The sequence below is a fragment of the Anoplophora glabripennis genome, unplaced genomic scaffold (assembly GCF_000390285.2).
Source record: "Anoplophora glabripennis isolate ALB-LARVAE unplaced genomic scaffold, Agla_2.0 scaffold620, whole genome shotgun sequence".
Taxonomy (NCBI): Eukaryota; Metazoa; Arthropoda; class Insecta; order Coleoptera; family Cerambycidae; genus Anoplophora; species Anoplophora glabripennis.
In genome coordinates, this window is record NW_019416776.1 from 148,042 (window position 1) to 155,624 (window position 7,583).

Genomic DNA, 7,583 nt, shown 5'->3' on the forward strand with positions numbered 1-7,583 from the left:
AGTGTTATTGTGATGTGTATTTGTTTTTCCAGTGCGTAACCAGACTTATACATGTAGATGTATGTCTCTGGCATCTCACTATTAGGCAAAAGTTTTCAGTATTGACACTTGACTGTCCCTATCGGTACAAGGGTTTATTTTTCCAGTTTTTTTTTCTTCAAACTATGGCAAAATATCCAAATTATAACATTTATAATGCCACAAATAAATACAGACAATTTCTTATTTATTATTTTATTATATTATAGTATTTTTCAAATTTTGACATTTGCCAAGATATACTTAGTAAATGGTTTCGATAAGGAAATAAAACATTTTTTAATAATTTTAAGTTTATTTTGTATCTACAAGAAATCCTAATTGATTTATACAGAATGTTGTTATGCATGTACTATTAAAACAATTTCTTGTTATGTATTTAATTGTAGGTAAAAACGACAACGATTTAATTCATTTGCTTCATAAACTTGATAAGTTGGTAAGTAAGCTGTAAAAATATAAAAATTATGCATGAACTGTTATAATAATCTCACGGAGATAGGTATACACCTAACCGAATATTTGTACAATATTGGGTTAAATTCAATAGTTCATATAGTTTGGAACTTTCAAACCTTAATATTAACAGTATATTTTCTATGTCTCAAACTGAATAAAGAAACCAATTCACCACCATTAAAAATTTTGTAAGCATCTAAGTATCAAAGGTTTTATAAAATATTAGTTGGAGTTTATCATCATACACATAATTATTTTTATCTATATTTAACTTAAATAATATGTAATTTCAAACATGCACATTTTATGTGGACTGTTTCTAATCGATTAATACAGGTAACATGAGTATGAGTGTTCCACATAATGTTGGTAAAGATATAGGTTTGGTTTTTAATAAAATATAACTTAAAACTTACACATCGTATTCCCAGTATAATATAATAACAAATAGAAAACTCTTAAGCACTAAATAATTATAAACACAATTCTTGCAATACTATAATTTACAATTTTCAGAGGATAACCTAAGAAACCAAAGACAGATTTATATTCTGTGCCAAAGGTAACGAAAGCCAAACTTCAAATACGTGCAAAATCCAAACTGCATTACCAACCAACCCAAAATGACAGGGTTAGCATTCTCTGCGCCATCTTTTATTTTGGAAGCTAACTAACATGTGACGCCGCCATGACAGTTTCATTATTCAAATGTTAGATTTCATTCTACGTTAGTACTATATTTTCTATGACTAAAATCAATATAAATAAAATAAAATTGGTTATTTGCTTACTTTACTCGTATTTATGAAGCTACATTCATTTGGGACATATGGAACAGTAGCGCCATCCCAACTTCTGCCATTTCTTGGACAAATTTTGTCAATTTTCCCGTATGAGTTCGTGCTCCTTATCTAGTCTCCATGCACGGTAGTTTCGTTGTAGTACCAACCTTACATAAAATAATTTGAGTGAACTAAATATAATATATACGAATGAAATTTATACAACACATATTAGCTTGCATATATTTTTCGTGTTTAATGCACGGCTATTAACTTTTTATTTAAATAAAAGTGTCTATTTATTCATTAAGAGCTTGTAAAATTATGGATGAAATCTGGCAACATTGTTATGGCGTGGTGGTAAAAGTTGGGTCAACTGTCATTACTGTCAACTTTGCGCTTATTCCGTAAACATGAATGAACATCCAAGGTACAAAAGAAAAGTAATGACTGAAAAGTAATATAAAATGCGTATGAAACAGAATGTGGATTGATGAGAAAAAAGTAAAATGTGCAAACCGAGAATCCATTTGATAAACTATCAAGAAGTTCAGTGTATGATAGTGAGACGTCGCCTTGTCAAATTGAAGATTATGACAGAACATCTATACTGTCGTTTTGCGAAAAGATCCTTTCAATTTTTGTTTCAAATTGCTATTATATTGCATTAGATCACGAAAATTTTATTTAATATTAATTATTACTACATTTATGTTTTCGACTGGAATAATTTTATAGTCTATAATCGAGCTATTCAAATATAGCGCGTCAGTCGAAGCGTTAAATACAGCGTACAGTATTGCCATATTCATTCCATTATCTCAATAATTACTTACATTGTGCATATTTTAAAATGTTTAGTAATATTTAATTCTTTAATTACAATTTTATTTTCCCGATCCTAACCATTTTTAAGAGCGATATTCACGTTTGATTAAAGTTTTTGCCTCAACTCCCATAACACCGCCTGTGTATAAGAGCATAATTTTTAATATCATTTTTCAAAAAAACTACATTGGCAATCGATCTGATATTTTTACACGAGATAGTTTGCATATTTATTAACAGATTTCAATTGCTTTGAAAACTTTCTTACCATTTTTTTTTCGGTATNTGATTTTTGTAGTAAAAAAACAAACATTTTTTTTTTCAAACAGATTCCTAAATGATCTATGATAGTTCAAAGTTTGGAGGTTTGGTCAATTTTCCAAGCATTCCAGCATTGAATATATGGAAATTTGACTAACAGTGGAGTTCCTTCATATAGTACGGGGTGATTCACTATATTTTGACCCCCCCATTAAATTTTTTGTTTTAAGAGTTATTAAAAATGTAAAATACAAAAGTTGCACGATTTTTTATGAATTTTTCGAAAATGACATTTGAAAAACAAATGAATATAAAAACATGTAAAATTCAAAAGTTGCACAATTTTTTATGAATTTTTCGAAAATGACATTTGAAAAACAAATGAATATAAAAACATGTAAAATTCAAAAGTTGCACAATTTTTTATGAATTTTTCGAAAATGACATTTGAAAAACAAATGAATATAAAAACATGTAAAATTCAAAAGTTGCACAATTTTTTATGAATTTTTCGAAAATGACATTTGAAAAACAAATGAATATAAAAACATGTAAAATTCAAAAGTTGCACAATTTTTTATGAATTTTTCGAAAATGACATTTGAAAAACAAATGAATATAAAAACATGTAAAATTCAAAAGTTGCACAATTTTTTATGAATTTTTCGAAAATGACATTTGAAAAACAAATGAAGTTCAAACAAAATGGCCGCGAATGTTATTTTGTTAATTTAAACGGAACACCTTGTATATTTTTACATATTTGGATACAACGTTCCCTGTAGAGCATAGCCATATAGGGTTTGTTGGGTCCACCTCTAACAATAAGCGAGATACTATTAAAAAAGAAAGGAAGGTTTTTTATTAAGAAAATGAGATATCTTGTAATTGTTATACCTCTTTCAGGCATTTCTGCCTTTTTTCCAATTACGTAAGGATTTACAGATTTAGTTGTAATATATTTTGACATACCGGACATTGATACGGTCCAAAATGCGTATAGGTATTTCAACTAAACTTCACTAATTAGGCCGTGAGAGGCCTAATTATTCATGACAATGTTATATGGTAGGCAGGTAATGTCATGACAACATTGTTATTGATCGACAGTTTGTATTATGATTTAATTAAGTAAAAGAAGTTACATTACACAGAAGTAGAAATATTATTAGAAATTCAAATAGAGTAAAGATCTTCTCCATACTCTATTTTAATTCTAATTGTAAATAATATTTCAATTTTCTACTTCCGTGTAACCTATTTTAATTAAATAATAATACAAACTGTCAGTCAATAACAAAACGTTGTCCAAAAACGTTGACACCAAAAGATTTTGATATTTAAGTAATTTTTATCAAGGACAACGCAAAAAATGATTTGAAAAAAATAAACACGTTTATCTCTTCTGATAAGTGTTTACCAATACCAACTGCATATCCTACACACGATGTTGGTAAAAATTAATTTTATCCACAACTGTGATAAAAGCTCTATTACACGCATCTAATCTAGCCATGCAATGAACGTCATCCGTGTCATTCTGTGAGGAATAGTGAAACAAATGAACAGAGCTGTCACGTAAATGACGGACGTAATTGAATATTTCACATTTGTTTTGTTTGCGACGAAATTTTGCTTCTAAGTTGCTGAAATGGACTAATTTACGTTCGAAGAGTATGCAGACATGCGTCTTATTTATGGCGAAGCAAGATGCAACGCTAGGGAAGCTGAGCCCTTTCCGAATCGCCGACATGCTTGCCGAACATTTTCGTGAATCCATCGTCGATTAAGAGAAATAGGCAACTTTAAACCAGATGTAGGAAGTTGACATCCACGAACTGCACGAACAGTGGTCAATGAGTGGTCAGGGGTTTTGCATCGAACTAAAGAATAATCCACCACAAGCCGTTTTGAACAATTATTATAAATTTATTATTTTTGCGTTATCCTTAATAAAAATTACTTCAATATCGAAATCTTTTGGGGTCAACGTAATAGCATTACGTTTTTGGACAAAAATTGCTCTAGGGCCAAAACGGCTCATTTTCGACTAGGGGTTTATAGGTATATAAAAATTTTCTTCCGCAATGTCCTCAATGACCTCCTCAAATTTGGCAACACCTTTTTGAAACACCCTGTATATCACATTTAAAGTACGATGTTTTTTGGGTCATTATGCCGCAGTCCGTGTACCTCGTCACCGCCAGTGCAGACTTACAGTGCAGTTTCTTAACCTTAGCTAGACTAGGGATATTTGGCTTGTCTTTGTTGTTTTCCGGCTAGGCTCTGGTTGTCACAAGCAGCCTCAGATGCGGCGAAACTTTTGCAGTGTCACCAGTCACCACCCTAGATAAATGATNTTGTCTTTGTTGTTTTCCGGCTAGGCTCTGGTTGTCACAAGCAGCCTCAGCTGCGGCGAAACTTTTGCAGTGTCACCAGTCACCACTGAAGATGCCGGCAGTGAAGAATGGCGAAACGACTACGGAGCATCTCAGAGCCACTATTATAGACCAAGCAAATTAAATTTTTACTCGAAAAAAGTCCTATCCGCGAGATTATTGTAAAATTGCCTAAAGGAGCATAATACAAGACATCTCTCATCACGCGAGTCAAAAACTTTTATTAACTAACTTTTCTATTTAAACAAATAAGTGAGGAAAACAGTTTTTTCTCTTTGCACGGAAAACCATCAATTTTAGCGAAAAGTGACTCTCAGACAGCTTATAGGGGGGAAAATTATCTACAAAATGAGACTTGTTAAATTAGAATCGGTTAATAAACAAAAAAGTTATTGCAAAAAAAACAAGAAAAGTGCCCATTTTTTAATTTGTTTACAACTAACGCATTTATTGTTAAAATTTTATAAAACCCATGACAAATTGAGGGTTTTGTCATACTTTAAAAGTGTGCCAAAAGTGGGCGCTGTAGGTGCAATAGTTTTCGCACAATTCAATTTGTTTATAACTNGATCATCATATAATCACATTTTTTTATTAATAAAAAAATGTGATTATATGATGATCAGACATTATTATGTTATATAAATAAATGTGAATGAAATATCTAATAAAACACACTAAAAACACAAATAAAACACACACCAACACTCGCCAAACCTAACCAACAATAAACAATAAACATAAACAAGAATGACATGAAATGATTCATAATTGGAATTGTCAAAATTTATTCTACAAAATCTTTGTGGCGACATCTATAGACTCTTTCCCCAACTTGTATATCCATCTCAAGTCACGTGGTTCCAGAGTTTCCCCATTTTTTCAAGTATAAGTTCTCGGGCCCTGGTCACCACTGAAGATGCCGGCCATGGAGACTAGTCTCCCTGATGCCGGCAGTGAAGAATGGCGAAACGACTACGGAGCATCTCAGAGAGCCACTATTATAGACCAAGCAAATTAAATTTTTTTACTCGAAAAAAGTCGTATCCGCGAGATTATTGTAAAATTGACTAAAGGAGCATAATACAAGACATCTCTCATCACGTGAGTCAAAAACTTTTATTAACTAACTTTTCTATTTAAACAAATAAGTGAGGAAAGCAGTTTTTTCTCTTTGCACGGAAAACCATCAATTTTAGCGAAAAGTGACTCTCAGACAGCTTATAGGGGGGAAAATTATCTACAAAATGAGACTTGTTAAATTAGAATCGGTTAATAAACAAAAAAGTTATTGCAAAAAAAAATAAGAAAAGTGCCCATTTTTTAATTTGTTTACAACTAACGCATTTATTGTTAAAATTTTATAAAACCTATGACAAGTTGAGGGTTTTGTCATACTTCAAAAGTGTGTCAAAAGTGGGCGCTGTAGGTGCAATAGTTTTCGCACAATTCAGTTTGTTTATAAAGGAGGCTCCAAAAGTTATGAACTTTTAAGCCTCTGTACAGGCGTTAATTTTCAACCAAACATAATTCTGAAAGCGTCATTGTAATCTTAAAGACGTAATTAAGCGACCTATTAAAAAATATCACCGTTTTTCGCTTATAAACAATTTGAATAACATTGTTGCTATTTATGCTATCTCACCGAAAATAGATGCAATGGATAGCTGGCAAAAAAAATACAGTTTTAAAATAAAAAAAGTACCCTTTACGACCAACAGGAGCGATGATAAGATTTTTTTTAATCGTAGCGCAATTGTTTATAAATATAAGACTTGAATTTTTCGCAAAATAAAGTTTACGACGTAAACTACGATTTCCCGTGAATTGCATTGAAAAAAGTGGAAAATTAACGACTCACGAGCCCTTTAAAGAGAAGGTACTCGCTAAGTAAACTGTCCGGCGGCCGGCAGCGTGGTGGTGGGGGAAGCTCGTCCAAGCGAGTCGCGCGCACGAGAAAAGTTCAAATTGATGCGCGCTGTAAATTTTGCAATATCTCGGCTTCTATTCATCGAAGAAACTTATTTTTTATTTAAACTGGGGTAGCTCGACGAAAAAATAACAATGGGCATATTTACGAATTCGTAGAATAGCCCAGAACCCCAGAAAAAATGCATAATTTTTTTTAATTTACAAAGATGTCACAAAAATTATTGTTAAACGAAATATTAATTAAAATTTCAAATTCGGAATTATTTTACTATTATTAAATAAATAAATGAAGCTATCATTCATTTAAAGTTATTTTTTTTACATATTAAGGCAAAGTAAACTTGTTTTTTCGATATTTTGTTAGCTATTTAATTACGATTTAAATGTAAAATTAAAGTAAAAACTCATAAATTATTTTCAAATTATTATTTCTCATAAAAATAGAAAAAAATTTAAATTTTAAAATGTATTATGTTGCATTATTTATATCTATTATTGAAAATGGTTGTGATTAATATTTTTTTAATTAATGTTGGTTATGTTGCAAAAATTTTTTTGTATAAAATTAGTAATAAATATAATTAAAAAACTATATTGAAATTTCAAGAAGTTAAAATTGTCATTTTATCGACCGCATTATTTTTATTAATATTTTTTAATTTTGAGAATTTTGCAATAAATACAAATGCTTTTTATTCTTTTTTAAATCTTTTAACAATAAATAATAATTTGAAAATAATTTGTGAATTTTTACTTTAATTTTACATTTAAATCGTAATTAAATAGCTAACAAAATATTGAAAAAACAAGTTTACTTTGCCTTAATATGTAAAAGAAATAACTTTTTAAATGAACGATAGCTTCATTTATTTATTTAATAATA

At 30.2% G+C, this 7,583-nt stretch overlaps 1 protein-coding gene across 1 annotated transcript in view; it reads left to right on the plus strand.

The window, feature by feature from the left end:
• LOC108911379 (eyes absent homolog 2) overlaps positions 1-7,583 on the plus strand; it is a 68,389-nt gene that overhangs the window by 54,837 nt on the left and 5,969 nt on the right. The window lies entirely within an intron of this gene.